Raw genomic sequence first — 19,339 nt, 5'->3', positions numbered from 1 at the left:
TTCACTGATAGACAACACCATGAACTGCACTATCAACTGGTACGTCAATCATCTGCTTACCAATTGGTGCATCTGCTCAGAAAATACATCTTCTGGCCTCGCGACAAATGCGGCCAAACAGCTACACTTCTGAGGTGAGGTGAAAGTGACTGCTTTTGGCGTCAAGGCAGCACTTGAGTGAGTTCGGCATCAAGGAGGTTGAATAAATGAAGTCATTGAGAAGCGAGGTAAAATTCTCCACTAGCTGGAGTCATACTTAGTTGTGGAATGCTGAAGACTAATCATCCCAGCTTCAGTTCCTCAGAGCAGTGTCTTAGACCCAACCATGTTCAATTGCTTGATCAGTGATCTTTATCTCATGATAAGGTCAGAAATGTTTGCTGATGCTTGCACTATATTCAGTCTATTGGCAGCTCCGACAAGGAAGATATCCATTCCCATGTCCTTGGGCTGATAAGTGGCAGGTTTCTCTTGCACTCTTCAAGTGCCAGGCAGTGACCACCTCTAACAAGTAAAGAGTCTTACCACCTCCCTGGCAATAAGTGTGATCACCATTGCCAAATCTTCCACATCTGCATCCAGGGTGACACCATTGACCAGTAACTTAGCCAATTACATGAAAACACAGATTGAAAGGACAGTTCTTAGTCTGGGTACTCTGGGACAATTACCTCATCTGCTAACTCCTTAACACTGTTGCACTTCCAGGGGTTTGATAAAATGCTCTCAACTTGTCTAGATGAAAGCAACTCCAACAGCTGAGGAGGTTGACACTATCCTGAAAAAAGCAGGCTAGTTAATTAGCACCATGTAACCCAAATAAAACATTTCTTCCTTTCATCACTGGTGGATTGTAGCTGCAGTGTGTATCAGCAACCAGACGCACTGCAGTATTTTCCTCAGGCTTCTTAAAGCACTTGCCAAACCTACATCTACTGTCAAAAAGCCACAGTGGCTTCAGAAAATCACCACCTGTAAACCACACACCAAACTAACGTACAAATATATCAGCAGTTCTTCATCATGGCTGGTCACAGTTCAGGAACTCACTCCCTTCCAGCACCATGGAACCTCTTCAGTTGACAGATTGCAGCAGTTCAAGAAGCTGGCTTCCAAACGGCTTTTCAAGTGCAGTTGGGAATGGGCAATAAATGTTGGCCCTGTCAGCATAGCCCACATCCCTTGGAAGAATGAAAAGAATCTCTTAATTGGACTATAATAATTTCCTGACAACATTAGTCTAACTCATTCCTAATTTCTCTCTATCATGAATACTTCTCTTCAGTATTCACCAAGGAGAGGGGTCTTAATGATGCTGAGGACAGTGTTGGTGAGGGTAATGTTCTAGAGTATGTAGATATCAAGAGAGAGGATGTGTTGGAGTTGTTAGAAAATATTAGGACAGATAAGTCCCCGGGGCCTGACGGAATATTCCCCAGGCTGCTTCGTGAGGTGAGAGAGGAGATTGCTGAACCATTGGTTAGGATGTTTGAGTCCTCATTGTCCACGAGGATGGTACCGGAGGAGTGGAGGGTGGCAAATGTTGTCCCCTTATTCAAAAAAGGTAGTAGGGATAGTCCAGGGAATTACAAGCCAGTGAGCCTTATGTCTGTGGTGGGTAAGCTGTTAGAAAGGATTCTAAGAGATAGGATCTATGAGCATTTAGAAAATCATGGATTGATTAGGGACAGCCAGCATTACTTTGTGAAGGGAAGATCTTGCCTCACAAGCCTGATAGGGTTCTTTGAGGAGGTGATGAGGGTAGTGCAGTGGATGTGGTCTACATGGATTTTAGTAAGGCGTTTGATAAGGTTCCACATGGTAGGCTTCTTCAGAAGGTCAGAGGCCAAGGGATCCAGGGAGGCTTGGCAGTGTGGATTCAGAATTGGCTTGCCTATAGAAAGCAGAAGGTTGTGGTGGAGGGAGTGCATTCAGATTGGAGGGCTGTGAGTAGTGGTGTCCCACAGGGATCGGTTCTGGGACCTCTACTTTTTGTGATATTTATTAACGACTTAGATGAGGGGATGGAAGGGTGGGTTAGCAAGTTTACAGATGACACAAAGATCGGTAGTGTTGTGGATAGTGTGGAGGGCTGTTGAAGCTTACAGAGGGATATTGATAGGATGTCGAGCTGGGCTGACAAGTGGCAGATGGAGTTCAATCCAGAGAAGTGTGAGGTAGTACACTATGGAAGGACAAACTCCAAGGCGGAGTACAAGGTAAATGGCAGGATTCTGGGCAGTGTAGAGGAGCAGAGAGATCTGGGGGTTCATACCCACAGATCACTGAAAGTCGCCTCACAGGTAGATAGGATAGTTAAGAAAGCTTATGGGATGTTAGCTTTCGTAAGTTGTGGGATCGAGTTTAGGAACCACAAAGTGATGATGCAGCTTTACAAAACTCTGGTTAGGCCACAATTAGAGTACTGTGTCCAGTTCTGGTCACCTCATTATAAGAAGGATGTGGAGGTGTTGGAAAGGGTGCAGAGGAGATTTACCAGGATGCTGCCTGGATTAGAGAGTATGGATTATGAGGAGAGACTAAAGGAGCTAGGGCTTTACTCATTGAAGAGAAGGAGGATGAGGGGAGACATGATAGAGGTATACAAAATATTAAGAGGAATAGATAGAGTAGACAGCCAGAGCCTCTTTCCCAGGGCACCAATGCTCAAAACAAGAGGACATGGCTTTAAGGTAATGGGTGGGGAATTCAAGGGAGATGTCAGAGGGAGGTTTTTCACCCAGAGAGTGGTTGGTGCATGGAATGCGCTGCCTGGGGTGGTGGTGGAGGCTGATACGTTGGTCAAATTCAAGAGATTGTTAGATAAGCATATGGAGGAATTTAAGATAGAGGGATATGTGGGAGGAAGGAGTTAGATAGTCTTAGGTGTGGTTTGAAGAGTGGCACAACATAGTGGGCCGAAGGGCCTGTATTATGCTGTATTGTTCTATGGTTCTATGGAATTATCATGCATGGTTTTCCAGTCCCCAAGTCAAGAGAACTTTGGAAGATTATAGTTAGGGCATTGCAAAGCTCTTGGCTACTCTTTTAAACCTTCAGCTCTTCTCTTTCTTGTTTTTATAGAAGAGGCTCTCGTGCTCAGTATTTCTACTGATAAACATTCTCTATCCAAAACGTTAACCTTTCTTTAACAGGAGAGTAAATATCTGAGTTTCACCTGTTGCGGGCTCTTATCACAAACTTAGAAAATAAAGATAAACAAGGATAAAGTGTGAAGGTTATAATGTTCAATAGATCTTCAAAAGTTTCACTTGATTTACCTTTGACAGTGGGAAGTTGGCAGACCTTTTGATATTTTTTGTTATTCAAGGAAAATAAAATCCCTACTTTCATTTTGTGCTGTCTGGTCTTATGGACTGTTTTTCTACTGACATGGTGAGGCTGCTGTTACAGTAAATCATTTTCAATGTAGTAGAAGAGAGGAACGTGCATTTATGTAACACCTCTCATATCCTTCCAAATGAAGAATCTTAAGAAGTACACCCACTGTAGGAAACATAGCAGCTAATATGTGCACAGCAAGCTCCCACAAACAACAGGTGATAACAACTGGATAATCCACATTAGAAGTGTTGATTATAGAATAAATCATGTTCAAAGCAACCTTAGTAAAAGGGATGGGTACAGTAGTCATGATAACTGATGGGAACCCAAAGGATCCACAGAATTAGTAAAACCTCAAGGGTCGGTGTAATGAGAAAGGGAAGGGATTGGATTGGAGTGGAGGGTTTGCTTGCATTGGGATTTCAGTGGTAGAATTCTCGCCTGCCACGTGGGAGTCCTGGGTTCGATTCCCGGCCAATGCAATCGCATCTTTGGGCAGGCACGGTAGTGTAGCAGTTAGCGTAATGCTATTACAACGCCAGTGACCTGGGTTCAATTCCAGCTGCTTGCTGTAAGGAGTTTGTACGTTCTCCCCGTGTCTGTGTGGGTTTCCTCTGGGTGCCCTGGTTTCCTCCCACATTCCAAAGACTTACGGGTTAGGAAGTCGTGGGTATGCTATGTTGGCGCCAGAAGCGTGGCGACACTTGCAGGCTGCCCCCAGAATACTACACAAAAGATGTATTTCGCTGTGTTTCGATGTACATGTGACTAATCTTATCTTATAAAGTTGGGATATTGAAACCTTTGTGGCACCAGTAAGTGGAATACCACATTACAAGTTGACCGACAGGTTACAGTGTTATCACCATAGCTGATGGTGGATGGGGTCAAATATGAAAATTCAGGCTCCCAGTTCCATCCTATTGACAAGCTCTTTGCTAACGGCAGGTTGGTCGGGCTGGGCTGGGAAATGCTATTTCCAGCTTGTGTCCTAATCTTCACTGCAGGTCAGCAAGGACTTGTGACTCAGCCTGCCAGCCAGACCTGATGACAGGAGTCCCTGACATGTTTTCAGAAAGTGTTTATTTTCTTGTCCACTTGGTACTTAGCAGCAATAGTTAAGAAGGACATGGATACACTTCCAGATGCAAAAGGCCCGAAGGGATATGGGGAGAGAGTAAGAATACAGTATTGATGTTGATGATCAGGCATGATCATAACAAACGTTGGAGCAGGTTTGAAGGGCCGAATGACCTACCTCTGCACCTATGTTCCCATTATCAGGCTTTGATTGTCTTTGGTGAATCAGGCATGTTCTCCACCCTCACGTCTATGAATCTCCTTATCCCAGCTTTGCCCTGATCTTTGTAGAGCCCCCTTACACTCCAGCACCTTCCCGCATTCCCCTCACCAAATCCCGATTTATCCCCAGCCACAAGCGGTCGCTGGACGGTTCCCACGAGTCCGCTGCGCCAGCTTCCCGCTGCTGACTTTCCCAGTGCCAGATTTGCAAGGGGACCGTGAGGCCCAGCCATTAAAGATTCTCTCCCCCACACTGTCCAAGCAAACACCTTGCCACAGGGCTCTCACACTTAGAACCTGCCCCTCAGTTTAAAATCAAGGGCTTTATCTGTTGGATGTTGGTGAAACACTTTTGGAGAGCCTTTGCACAAACAAGCAGGGGTGTTGTAGGAGGAGCCAACCTATTGGCTGCGATTTTGTATACCACCTCTTATGTTGATTCACTGTCTCCTGTATGGTGGAAACTCGCCCAGGCAAACAGCATGGCAGATTCCTTGAGGTGTTTCAGACTCCTGCCATTGTGTCTGCACCCCTGCAGCAGAACAGTGGCAGCAATTTCACAGGACAGAACCGAGCAGGCCTCGGCAGAGACACTTCTTTTACTGCTGTCTGTTTTTTATTGAAATTCATTTTTAACGCGCCGCTAATTTTCTTCTCTCCCACTTGAAGGAATTGCTGGGATAAAGCTCCACCCTTGGTCTAAATGAACATTGCCTCCGCTGTGAGCCCAGATAGTAAATATTGACCGATGATGTGTGAGGCGTTTCTCTTCTGATCCTCATCTTATCCACACCATGGCATTCTATAACCACCAAATGCCACTCCAATAGCCTGCATTATTAGCAGCTTGGTACCTCTAACTTCAGAGACCAAAGTTCATTGGTGAGGGTATTAATTCATTTTCTGAACACATTCCCATTCTGAAAACACAAACACACTGAGATCTGCAAGCTCTAATGTCTTTTTAAGTACTATAGCTGTGTTACAGTACTTAATGTCAATTGGTGTTAATAGAATGCAATGAAAAACACCTCATACTGGAAGTCCAGATGAAGGGTCTTGACTCAAAAGTTCCACTGTCCATTGCCCTCCACAGATGTTGCATGACCCGTTGATTTCTCCAGCATCTTGTTTGTTGCTACCTCTAATGTAGGAGAAACATATATTTACATGACACCTCTCACATCTGTTGTATGCCTCAGAACATGAGCTGTGATTCTGAGTGTATGAAAACATAGCCTGGTTATTCTCAGAGGCATCTCTCTCATGCCATAGTTGGCTTATTTGTATCATACTGATGAACAATTGCAGCAAAGAAAATTTGAACAGAAACTCAGCTCTCAGACAGTCTGCAGAAATTTGAAAGCAAAGATTAAAAGGTAGAGGTGGATATTAGTGCAGTAAATCAATCTCAGACTCTGTAGCAAGCTTCAGTAACCAAGATAACAGCTGTAACTGTGCCAAGTTAACCCTTTATTTCATGATTCATGGAACATTAAACATATGGGTGAGGTATTATCTGTCATAATGCACTGAGAATTTGAGTTAGCTAGCCAAATATTTAGAATTTCCTCCTTTTCTTTTTAAAGCACTATTTACATCTATGTGTTCTTGAATGGTCTTATTTTATGGATCCCCAAGAGAATGTTTTGAGAAGCAGTTACTTAAGAGCTTTCAGACCAGTGTGTTTGTGTTCAGAAAGGGTCAAACAGCAAATCAATACCCTCACCAATGAACTTTGCTCCCTGAATTTAATTTCTTTTTCTTTCATTTCCTTCTGACTTTCTCACTCATTTTCCTTTTGAACTGAGCTTATCATATTAGAACTTGTCGAGAAGTCCTGACATTGTTTTCTACCATTTTTTAATAAATGGAGCAAGCTGGAGAAGCCCTAATCTTTCAAGAGTGTAATTTAAGAGAAAACAATAGCAGGTCAGTGTTAATATGCTGCAATAATGATCCCTTTAAAGCTTCTCAGCAGTTAATGAGCCAGTGAATTGGTTAAATAGCCATGGAGTGCACAACTTCTGGCGAAATTGTAGGGATATTAGAGAACCTGCTGTTTTAATGCTGAAGTCCTGGTAAACACAGGGAAATAGTGACACATTTCCTTGCTTGCCATCCAGCTTTCAGAAGTAATAAGTGAAGACTAAATATGAATCTGACTCTCTGCCACATCAGGCACCTCAGTGAAATGTCACTGTCAAATCAATTATCCCCTTGCCTCCCCTCCCCTCCCAGCATTCTGAAGGAACCATTCTCAGCATGGAATGCTGGCCCATTCCTCAACACCTACTCTGTGCACTTCTTCCTATTTTATCTTCTCTTTGCTTCAGGAGGAAGACTGGTGAAAAGAGAATATGTTTGGTTGACTCCAGCCTACACTTGGAAAAGTTTTCAGTGGGGTTGTTGTAAAAGAAAGATGAGGCATGTAAGTGGAGCTCAGAGAGGGAATTACGTGTGTGTTCTCTAAGGTTCATGGTGTAGAGGAATGGGAGGATGTCACCAAGGATGAAGGACCAGACATGAGGAGTGGAAAAGTCAGGACTATTTCCTTTGGAACAGAAGAAGGTTAAATGGTGATTTACCACAGGTTGTTGAACACGATGCGAAGCTTTGAGGGAATATTTTTTTTCTCTCTTTGGTGAGTTGCTCAATATGCTGGGTTCATAGATTCAAAAACACTGGCAGAGGAAAGTTACTATCACTCAGACACTTCTCGGGAGCTGAAAAGGTAATGAAACTTGATTCTGAAAATAGGTTGAAAAGTGAGGCAGGCATGAATTCCAGGATGAGAAGCACAATTATGTGTACAAAAACAAGGATGAGAAGCACAGAGTTATATGTACAAAAACAAGGATGAGGGAGAAAGTATCATCATTCTTCAAAGAGCCAACATACAGCCAAAGGGATTGAATGCAGACAATATGGCAACTGGTTCAGTGCTGTGTGAAACCTTCTGGATCCAGTGGAGCATTGTAGTATATCGACACCTCAAGAGCAACTCAGGTTGGATGCTATATCGGTGAGGGCAATAGAACATGTGCTCTCAAAACCTGTCCAAAGTGTACAAAGGGGGCAGGTCAATTAGTGTTGTATATTTGATGCTATCATTGCCATTTTAGGACTCAATGCTCCAGCCAAGTTTGTGTTTTCAGTGCTCCTATAGTCACTGGTTTACCTCAGCAGGTTCTTTAAAGGAATCGCCAACTACTTTCTGGCCAGTTGTTGGTTGATTTCTTCAGGATGTTGCTCTAATTCTACATGTCTTTTCCAGTTGTAGAATCTGCAGGAAGTGATGTAGGAAATGCTGAAAGTTGTTACTGACTTTAAGTTTCTGCAAAAGCTTACAATACTTTTGTAGAGTCAAAGAGACTTGCTTCCACTGCATTTCTGAGTTAGGGAAGATGCACGTACGCGAATTCTCTTAACGAGGGTTGGTTGTTGTGCATTAGCTGCCACATGTGTTTAACAGAGTGCCGTCTAGATGGCAAGGAGGTCCATGACCAGGCTTTGCGCTTTGCTGTACAGACTTGGCACACAGTAGGTACACACGCACACATGCACGTGTGCATGTGATTGGGGACATCCACTGACTGACTCCACCTCTAAGTTGTTGATCACTCTGCCCTCCTCTACCAATTCCAGCAGCTGCATTGACTGAAGCCTTGAAACTCTCCAGAAAGCCTCTGGAGCAGCTCGCCCAGTGCTCCTTGACGTCAGCAAGTTGCAGTCCACTGGTCTCCAAGGGGTGGTTGGTGTGTTCTGTTTTGTGGCTTCCCAGCTTCTGGAGGCAGATTCATCCTACAGAAGTATCACGCTCAGGTGCCATTGTCACTTGGCACAAAGCACAACTGAGTGGGAAGACTCTCACTAGAAGACCACGTATGTTCAAAGGGCAGGTCTCCCACCTCATAACCAATGGGAAAAAATGTGCGAGCTTCATTAAAGACATCATTGCAGAATCCTGCCAGCCGTTGTTCAGTAGGGCCAAGGACTTTTTGTCCCAGAGGTGAACGGTAGACTTTAATACATCTGTTCCTTCTGGTTGGAACTACAGATTCTTGCTACACTTGCAATTCAGTGATGATTACAGCACAACAGAGGCCATGGACTCTCTTTTTATCTAATGGCTAGCTATTGCTCTGTGGTGGCAATCTTGTCTCAGGAAACATCACAATGAACTAAAGGCCAAATCCTAAACATCAAGGATTATTCACTGATGGAATGACCTCTGACTCCCGTGAGCACCTAGTACAGACATAGGGAACATGCAGGCATGAACTGGCATGCTGAAACAACAGTTCAATTGCAGGGAGAGTTATTGTTTCAGTGCTCTTCAAAGTGGGTGTCAGGTCTTGTGGTGGCCTGTTGTATGTTGCACAACCATACCATCAGTGAGGGCACAGCCCTCGCTACCAGTGACAGGGCAATCAGCTAAAGAACAGGCAGAGGAAGTGGAGGAATTAGAAGGAAGGAAGTTAGTGAGCCATTCCGGCCATGCTGTCTGTGAATTACTCATCCCAGTGTGGAACCACTGCCCCACACCCCCATTCACGGTCATATATCTCACCTTCACACTGTCACTGGTCAGCAGAACATTCTTAAAAGCCACCACAAAGTGAACAATTCAAACCAAGTTTATGTATTGTCACATTCCATGAAAGAGTTAACAAATTATCCCCGTGCATACCTTTGGGGCTTATTTTCTGTGTGTTTTTGCGTCTTCGTGCTGCCATGCAGTATTTGCCAGTGGTTGCAGCAGGCGAGGTGGAAGGCAGTTGACCTTCAGTGAAGGAGGCTGGATATGTCTTGGGGGGGGGGGGGGGAACTGTTGAACAGCTGTAGGCCTGGTTACAAACTGCACTATCCCAGATCATGGGCTGGCCAACCGATGGGCTTTGGTAGGCTCATCTCTGAGGCAACACTGCGTGTGAAGTTGAGTGACAATGTGTCTTCCTGACTACTTGCCATGCATGCTTGGCTTCGACAGTTTGCATTTCTTGAGTACTTAAAAAGAAAAAGCTTGCAAATCAGAAGAGAGTGTGGGCTGAGAAGGCAAGACAAACTGTGAAAGGAATATGAGGTATGAGGACATTGTAAGTTATGATGGTTTCAGCTCAGCCATTGGATAGCTCTCCAATGATGACCTCCCCCAAAGGGCAGACCCACCAGCCCCTCTCCATTACTAGAAACTAGAGAATGGCCACAGAAATGTTGCCTACTCCCTTTTGTCTTTACACTAGCTGGGGGTCTTCACAAAACCTTCACCTGATGGAATTGGAGGATTATTGGGGAAATGCCATCAGAAGGCTCATCTAATCTTATTTAATTGAAAGCACCTCTTTCAGGGGTTGTCGAACTTGGGGTCGAAAGAAGAAGCAAAAGTGGGTAGAAATCTTGTGCACACAATTCCTTACAATTGTTCCAAAGACAGGCACAGAACAGAAACAAAATAGAAGAATTTTAGACTCTAGGAACTGGGAATCTTATTCAAAGGGTAACAGGTGTGATAAATTCTCATTAATCCTGAGGCTGGAAGAGGTATTGGGTAATACGAAATTCACACTGACAGACACTTGGGAATAATTTGTACTGTTGCATTACTCAATGTTTGAGGAGGTGAAAAGAAAAAGGTAGTAGAAAGATTATATATTAATGCTTGCCATGAATAAGACAGAGCAGATAAGTGACAAGGAATGATGACACAAACTGCTTATGTCATCTTCATGATTGGAGGCACTTACTCTGATGTTTAGATCTTATTTGTGGAGAATGAAGATAAACTTTACATTATTATATTCCTAGCAAGCAGTGGAGCTGACTTGTGGTATCAGGGTGCCTTGTGAATATGCAACTATAATATCTTTCTGAATATCATTAGTTATTGAAGACAAGGTCTGAGTTAGTTAAAACTATTACATGTTTAGAAAAAATTAAATATAGTTGCTCAAAACTAGATCCTGAAGCAATTAGGACAGAGTAAAAAGAAATGACCTTTACAATCCCAGCCACTCCACAAGATTTTTTAATATGTGTTAATTTATATGGTGCTCGTTCTTTTCAAACCTAAAAATCATCATTAGCCTTCACTTTCAGTGTGGTACGAACAGTTGAGCATACTTATGATTCAGCATGCATGACTTGTCTAGTGTAAGAAACAATGGGATAATTAGATGACATTTTTAGCACTAATAGACAAAGTACCCTTGAAAACATTTATTTGAGAAGAAAATATTTGCAATGAAGTGAACTTCCACTTATGTCAAAAACATTTTAAAGTATTTTTGATTGCTCTCTTGTCAGCAGTGAATTTGATGAAACTGGATTCAGCATTGGGTTTTGGAGTTTGAGGCTCATGGTGCCTCCTCATCAGTTTTCCGCTGGGAGCCTTCAAGAACAATCATTTACATTCATTTCATACTCATAAATCATATTCCTCATAATGAAAAATTACAGGACCCTCTGAGTATGGGGAAAGGAATGAAAAAAGGAAGGTTAAAATGTAAAATCAAAGACAAAATTAACTCTTTTCTTAATACTAAAACCAGATCAATGTCGATAACATTAAATTTGTATCTAAGGTTTTACTTATCTACCTGTGAGTCTTGACTTAACACCTCCACAAGGGCAACTGTAAAAACAGAGGTTAAAATTTGGAAGAAAACAACCAAATATATGTCTATGCCAGAGCAAGCAACTGTCAATCACCTCTATGGCCAAGCAAATCCTATGGGATCTTCCCTGAGTTATTAAAGTTCAATTCAACCCTCCAAGAAAGACAGTCAAAACATAATGATAGCTGGATGGATTTTGTTCAAAACAACAGGCTCTGGTCGCCCTGGGTGACAAATTATAATAAGGGTGTCGAAGTATCGAGGCTCACAACTTCCAAAAGAGTTGTAAAGTTATGAAATAAAGTCGTTCAGACATGCCTTACAATCTTTTGCATTAATAATGACAAAATAATGTCTTTGACATATCCAACCTGGAGCAGAATTCAATCAGATAACCTAAGCATAATTAAAGTGATTATCCACATTCTTATAAATTATGGCTGAAATCATATAAGAATTTAAGAATATAAAATAGGCCAGCTGCTCCTTTAAGTCAGATCTGTCATTCAATAACTCATGGCTGATTTTATCTTTGATCTCCATTCCACTGTCATGCCCCTTTCTTCATATTCTTGACTCCCCTGTAGTCCAAACACCTGCTTACATCAGCCATGACTATGCTTCATATCCATAGCCCCCTGAGGTAGAAAATTCCAAAGTTTCACAATCATCTGAGAAGAAATTCCTCCTCATCTCATTCTTAAGGAGTCATTCCCTAATCTGGAACCAAACTCCCTGATATTAGTCTGCTCCACCAAAGGAAATGTTGCCCACCATTTGTCAAGCCACCTGAAAGCCTGCTATTTTGATGAGATTTCTCTCTCATTCTTCCATGTCTGAATGTCAGGAGGATACCAGCCTCTGATCTGCTATTGTAACCACAGTGCCTCCATACCTGGTGAAGTTGAATTCCAGCCCCACAACCCGCAATAATATCACCACCCGCTTTTCACTTATAACCACATTTCTGTCCTTTGCCTTTCAAAAACAGCCATTTGCCCTATACATGGAATGAGATCTCCTGTAATTCTTAAACTCATCAATGTAATCACCACATCCATTGTGTCATAACTGCTGCATTCCTTGGAGAATCCCATCCTCTCTTACGTTATTACTAGCCTGCTTTCCGCAACAAGCAGAAACATATCAGCAATGTTATTTCTATAGTCTCTTCTGTTGTTGACTAAGGCAAGTAACAAGGATAAAGCTACCAGCAATATATATTTTATTGAAGGCAATCAACACTCAGCTAACAGCAGCATCTGGTATCAAAAGTCATTTCAAACAGTGCGTATGGATCTTAAAGATACTCTCACACCCCAAAAAAATTCAGGACAACTGGATTAATCAAAATCACCAACCTGAAATGCTGGTCATTTATAGACACTGCCTCACCTGGTAAATATTTTCAGAATTTACTGTTTTTATTTCAGATTTCCAGCATCCACAGAATTTTGTTTTCCCACTGGGTTGTGACCTAACTTAAAGGCTTCATTACCTGACTCTCGTTACTCTGCAAAAGTGTAGATCTGAGAGATTTAACTGAGATCTCTAAACTAATTAAAGATTGAGATTTTATCCAAGTGGTTGGCCTATTTGACTAGATAGGTTGGGGAGAACAAGAGGCTCTGCACACCAGCTATAAAATGGGTAAGTGGGTTGGTCATTGGGATCTTTTTTATTTGTAATGTACAATATATAAAATAAATTGAGAAAAACGATGGGCATAGTTGGTCAGTTGAACTCCAACTGCACTACAGGTGCATTTTAATTCAGAGGAGAATGTAAAGTGATACATGCTGGAATAAGAAATGATGACTTGATAAAAAAAAATCTCCTTTAATTAAAAGAGATGGTACAGGATATTAGGATTTTTAATTGCACCTGAAGGACCTGGTAAATATTGCAGATATGATTAAGAAAAGGTAGCTTTGCAGGCCAGTTAGCATTCTTAGGTAAGGTGGGTTCTTAATTAATAGTCTGTGATACTTTTAAATAAGTATTGATATATTCCAAAGGATTCAAAGAGAGCTGGGGGTGATTGTAAGGTTTATGCCTAAAAACTTCTGTGTTTAGCAGCACTAAATATGCCACATAGTTACATTAGCGAGTTATACTTAACCTCTGGAATTCCATCCAGCAATAGATTTTTATGTACATTGTGGGGGAAAAAAAGAGTTACAGAGTACAATTTAATTTTGCTGAAGTAAATAAGATTGAGTGTGTATAACCCACATCTCTAACATGTGAAAATCAGTTTGGAGGTGATGGGACTAAATATCATCCTTGGAGAAAATTCTTGATTTCTCTGGATCTTGCAAATAGAGGGCAACAGGTCAGAGATAAATCATGGAGATTGATTGTTATTATATATTCCAGAGTTTAGTTTTGTTTCACTTTTGAAAATGGTTTGTGATGAATTTTCCCTCAGGAAATTAGGTAGTTTGAGATGACAGATTGTAGTGGGTTTGCAGGCAGATAAGGCTTGTGTCTGTTTTCATGGAAGAAGACAAAATAAAACTCCTGGAAATGGTGGATAATAATGGATCTAGAGAGAAAGAAGACCATTAAGAAACTGGCATTAGTTTAATAAAAGATAGTAGCCAGTAAATCCCCAGGACCTGATGATCTGTATCCCAAGGTGTTGAAATAGTTGAGTATGGTGATAGTGGATGCACTGGTTGTCATTTTCCAAAATTCCATATATTCTGGAACATTTCCCACAGATTGTAACATGGTAAGTGTAAGCCCACTGTTTAAGAAAGAATGGCAAGAGATGAGTTGGAACTAAAGACCAATTAGCCCGACAACAATATAAAGGAACGTGCTAGAATACAATTAAAGATTTGGTAATGGGCCACCTCGGAAATAAAGCATTGGGCAGAATCACCATTAATTTATCAAAGAGAAAAGATATTTGACAAATCTGTCGGAGGTGTTTGATGATCTAACTAGCTGACTAAATAAAAAGGAACCAGTCGATATGGTGTATTTAGATTCTTAGGCTTTTAATAAGGTGCCACACAAATTGTCATGAAGCAAAATGGGATTGGCTGTCTCCTGCTTCCATTTATGTTTGTGAAACATTCAATCTTTAGTAATTTAGACTAAATCAGCTGGCATGACTTAGTTGGCTGTCGATATTTTTCTCTGCTTTTGTGTGTGGGGCTGGGGATCCACATTTGGTTGCTCCATTTGATGTTTCTTTTACGTCTTTGAGCCCTGTGACACGGGCTCAGAGAAGGTTATGGCCAGCTGGTTTTTGGCAATAGTGCTTAGATTCATGAGAACTGCAGAAACACAATAACACTGCTCTTAGATTCACAACAACAATGTCTGTAGATTTACAGAAACACTGCCTGCAGATTAACGACATCAGAGTCTGCAAATTCACAGTGCCTGTAAGTCAGTAATGATGCCTGTAGGTTCACAGTAACAATGCTTATAGAATCACAGGAAGGACATCTGCAGATTCAAAGTAAAAGTACTGCAGATTCTTAGTAACAGTGTTTGTAGATTCACAGTTATAGAGTCTGCAGATACCTGAAAGAACAAAGGGACACTAAATCGTAAGAAATAGAAGCAGGAGCAGGTTACTTACCTCTTGACCTCACAATCTACTTCATTATGACCTTGCACCTTATTGTCTATCTGCACTGCACTTTCTCTGTAAATGTAACACTTTATCCTGCACTCTGTTATTGTTTTACCTTGTACTGCTTCAAAGCACTGTTGTAATGAATTGATCTGTATGAACAGTATGCAAGACCAGTTTTTCACTGTACTTCGGTACATGTGACAATAATAAACCAATTTATCAATTTATAATTATACCACAATTCAGTTTCTGGCACTATCCCCATGTTCCCTGGTTCCCCTAATATCTAAAAATCTATCAATCTCTTTCTTGAATATACTTAGAAATGTTTTTTTATATAAAGCATTACGTTTTAAGTACATGTTTAATTAATTAAGGTAAAGTAAGTATTTCAAAGTAATTACCTTATTGATACCCTTCTCGTTCACAACCGTTCCTCTCCACTTACTGTCGGTGAATAGTCTTGTTATCATAGGTTCAATAAGCGGATTCCCAGTTAAATACAATGGCAATTTCGTCAGGAGTTGACTGTTGGAGCACATCGAGGTCATTGCCACTTTGAGATTATCCCGTGAGTTTGAAACCTTTACATTTTTACAGGGTTCCCAAGCATCCTGATGCTCTGCCGAAATTTCCAAGCCAGTTCCTGCCCAATGTGATTCCAAGGCAAGCCCCCATCTAACTGACAACAGTGTATTGATCTGCTGCTCTGCTTCCTCGCCATAATCCTTTCTGCATTCCTTTGCTTGAAATGTTTCACTCCTTCCTTAAAAATGACATGGCCTGTGCATCAGCCAATGGCTAAACTAAACATTCCTCGCATAAGGAATGGCACAACCTTCTGAAGGAACTGAATTTATTGAAAGGGACGAATGAACTAGCAACCTGCCAAAACAGCAGATTCTCTGCATTAATAATGCAAAACTACAGTAAGATTTTTTGAATGTATTTTGCTGAACCAAGCAATATTCATAAATCACAAGCAAAAGTGAGGTGCAGGAAGGAGATGACAGGATCAGGGCGAAAGGGTGATTTGTTGTGATTTCTATTTTTTAAGAAAAGAATACTGGAGTCTATCAATATCTAGCTTATTGTTTATCCATCACCAGACAACTTAAAGATTAAGGCAGCTTGCTGCTTGGTATTGTACATAAATTGATCATAGTACTTTGAATAAGGCTGAAGGGATTTGATGCACCACATTCAGTTCAAGATGTATCCTTTCGATGTTTGAAGGATGAATATTTAAGAGTAGACATCACTGTCAGTGATAAACTATTAACACCTGAGGAACCATCCATTATATATCCTTCCAACCAGGCAGGGTGTTTGATGTGAAAACAGAACTGTGTTGGAACACAGCCCAGTCTATCACAAAAAAGCAACCTCGCCTCCATTGACACTTCCTGCTGCCTTGGAAAAGCAGCCAATATAATCAAAGACACTTCCCACCCCAGTCATTCTCTCTTCTCCCTCCCCTTCCATTGGGCAGAATATACAAAAGTTTGGAAACGTGCATCACCAGGTTCGAGGATGGCTTCTATCCCACTGTTATAAGACCCTTGAATGAACTTCTTGTACAATAAAGATGTACTCTTGATCTCTTAGTCTACCTCATCATGACCCTTACACTTTATTTCTCTACCTGCCCTGCACTTTCTCTGTAACTGTAGCACTATAATCTGCATTTTGTTGCTGCTCTTCCCTTTATACTACCTCAATGTACTATGTTTGGAATGATCTGTCTGGATGGCATGCAAAACAAAGCTTTTCACTGGATCTCTGTACATGTGACACTAATAAACCAACTACCAATGTATCAGGCAGCATCAGTGCAGAAGGAAAAACAGACAATATTTCAGAATGATGATGTTTCATTAGAATATTGTCCAATATGTCACTGTACTATTACTGGACATGGGATGTAAAATAAACCCCTTTATGCATCCACACTTCAATCATTATTTCTGCTTTAATACAGGAATAAATGCCCTTGTTGTAAGTGAGTTAATGCTGGTGCTAAAATAGTAGACAGAAGGATGTCACACAAACAGATAGCACTTGCATCAGTTAAACCCAACAACCGGAGATTCTAAACCAAGATCATATGGATTCTGCAACCATTGGAATTTTAAGAAGCCATCAACACTGTTTGATGCCAAATAACACAACACTTAATTCTGTCTCTGAGTAATTACTTGTTTTTAATTATATGCAGATACATTATGGCTTCAGATGTAGACATCTTGTTACACTAATTCACACGTCCAAAACACCTTCTCTGACATTTTCACAGACTGACTTTCACAAGATCTTTTCCACAGGGGAGGAATCTAACACTTAAATTGATTATTATTCAATGAAAAAAGCCACTTAATATTTTAACTGGTTGTTTTGTGCCAAATGTTTACCCAAATGACGGAAATACAAAGGTTAAGATATTGTTATACTGCATAATTACTGTCTTGTACTTGTCATAAAACACAGCTCAGAACAGTTAACGTGCCCTTTCTTTAGGGAGGGACTTTGTTAGCATTTGTATTGTTGAGAGATTGTTTTCTGTTTATCTCTGGATGCTGCACCCTCTATATTGGTGTGGATGGTTTAAGGAGGTATTCTTGGAAGTATTGATTCTTTACGAAATGAAACTGCTCTAATACATTAAAATAGCAAAGCTGTTTACAGCACAGATAGTGGCCTTTCAGTCCATTATCTCAACTCTGACACTCCCTTTGGTAACAGAATCACCAGAGCAACCCTGTTTCCCTCCTCATAGTCCTTTAAAGCTTTAAAGCTTTAAAGATTTCATTTTTTTCTTTAAAGCTGGAATGGTATCTGCCTCTGATATTGGCTGTGGCAAAGTATTCCATGCTCTAAAATAGCTCTGGATAAAGTAATTGCAATTACTTGGCTTCCTCACACTACTAACTACCTAAGAAGAGAAAACAATCTTACCCTGTTTACTCTTTGAATTTTCTTTTAACCTATCTGCATCTTTAGGAATGAATCTTATGATAACTTTAGATGCTCATTCTCTGTTCTCGTGCAGTTCAACACTGTGGTTTTCATGACATTGATAATGCCTAAAACCGCACAGGGTATTGTAACTGTTACCCAGTCATTTCATCATGCAGGTTTACTATAACCTCTTTGCATGGACATTCTGTGCCTCCATTCCTTAGCTCATTACCCCTTTGGCCCCTCTTAAATTATTTGTCTATCCAAGTTCACACTTTTAATCAATTACATATTCACATCCTCTGTTTCACCCTACCCTTCTGAATCTTTCCACACAATTCCATTTCTTTCTTTTGCTCCCAATATGCATTCTCATTCTTCTATGCCATAAATTGTCCTTGGTTAGTGGAGCTAGCTGCATTATGTAGTATTTTAGTGTGTTGTAACCTATCCATTTAGTGCGAGAGACATAGTCATACAGCATTGAACCAAGCCCTTCATATCCAGGTCAACCTGGACCAATCCCATTGACCAGCACTTAGTCCATTGCCTGCTATGCACTTGTGATTCAGTTGCTCATCTAAGTACTACTTAAATGTGTGATTACCAGAGATGCATTTCTAGATGTTTAATTCTCTGTTTGTTTCACTTTGTTTAAAAAATTCATAGAAGTGATTTTACATAACTTATTCCTCAATATTTCTAACAAACCTTTCATGAGGCACTTCATTAAGTCTTCTGAAAATCCACACACAACATATTTACTGTCTACCCTCTTCAATATTTTTGATAAATGAACAACAGATATGATGGCATTCTCCTGTTGGCTTATGTATACAAATTCTGAAAACTGTTCAGGATCCTTTTAAACTGATAAGATAGTTCCTCCTTAACAGGACTTGCCAAAATTGAAACAGTCAATGCACTGAGCCAGTACATGCATTAGAACTGGCTCAAATGCCATTGATAATTGTAATCAGTCTGCACCTGGCCTCTTAACAAGTTATGGGTTAACAACGGCATGCACGTAATACTCCAAGGAGAGGAAAATAGACTAGGGCTATTCATTAATGAGAGCTGAAAGGAAGAAGAAGTGACTTGAAGAGAGTGTATTGAACAATAGAGAAAGTATATTGAACAAGAGCAAATTATATTTTTAATGTTTTGCATTGCACATAGAAAGGATTCATTGGCTGCCAAGAGTGAGGAGATCAATATCTGCACCAGTGAGACTGATTAAGTGAGGAATTACCATCGGCCTCTCTCTCAGACAAACATGTAGTTTCTGCCTCCTCATTAATGGGGGCAGGTTTGTTGGTGGTTCCCATGGTTTGTTGCACATATGGTCTTGCTTTCTTGCTTGTCATATGTAAAGTTTTCCTTCTAGTTGTAAATCTACCAGTTTAGCTCAAAAATCAAATCTAATCTGAAGCTACGAAAAGATGGAACCCTAACAAATTGGGATTAGTTTGTTGCTGGCCACCCACTTGAAAATGATATATAGTTTACTGTTTTATTT

This window comes from Pristis pectinata, chromosome 21, assembly GCF_009764475.1.
Source record: "Pristis pectinata isolate sPriPec2 chromosome 21, sPriPec2.1.pri, whole genome shotgun sequence".
Classification (NCBI taxonomy): domain Eukaryota; kingdom Metazoa; phylum Chordata; class Chondrichthyes; order Rhinopristiformes; family Pristidae; genus Pristis; species Pristis pectinata.
The sequence above is the reverse complement of the archived record's forward strand: the minus strand, read 5'-3'. Positions refer to the sequence as shown.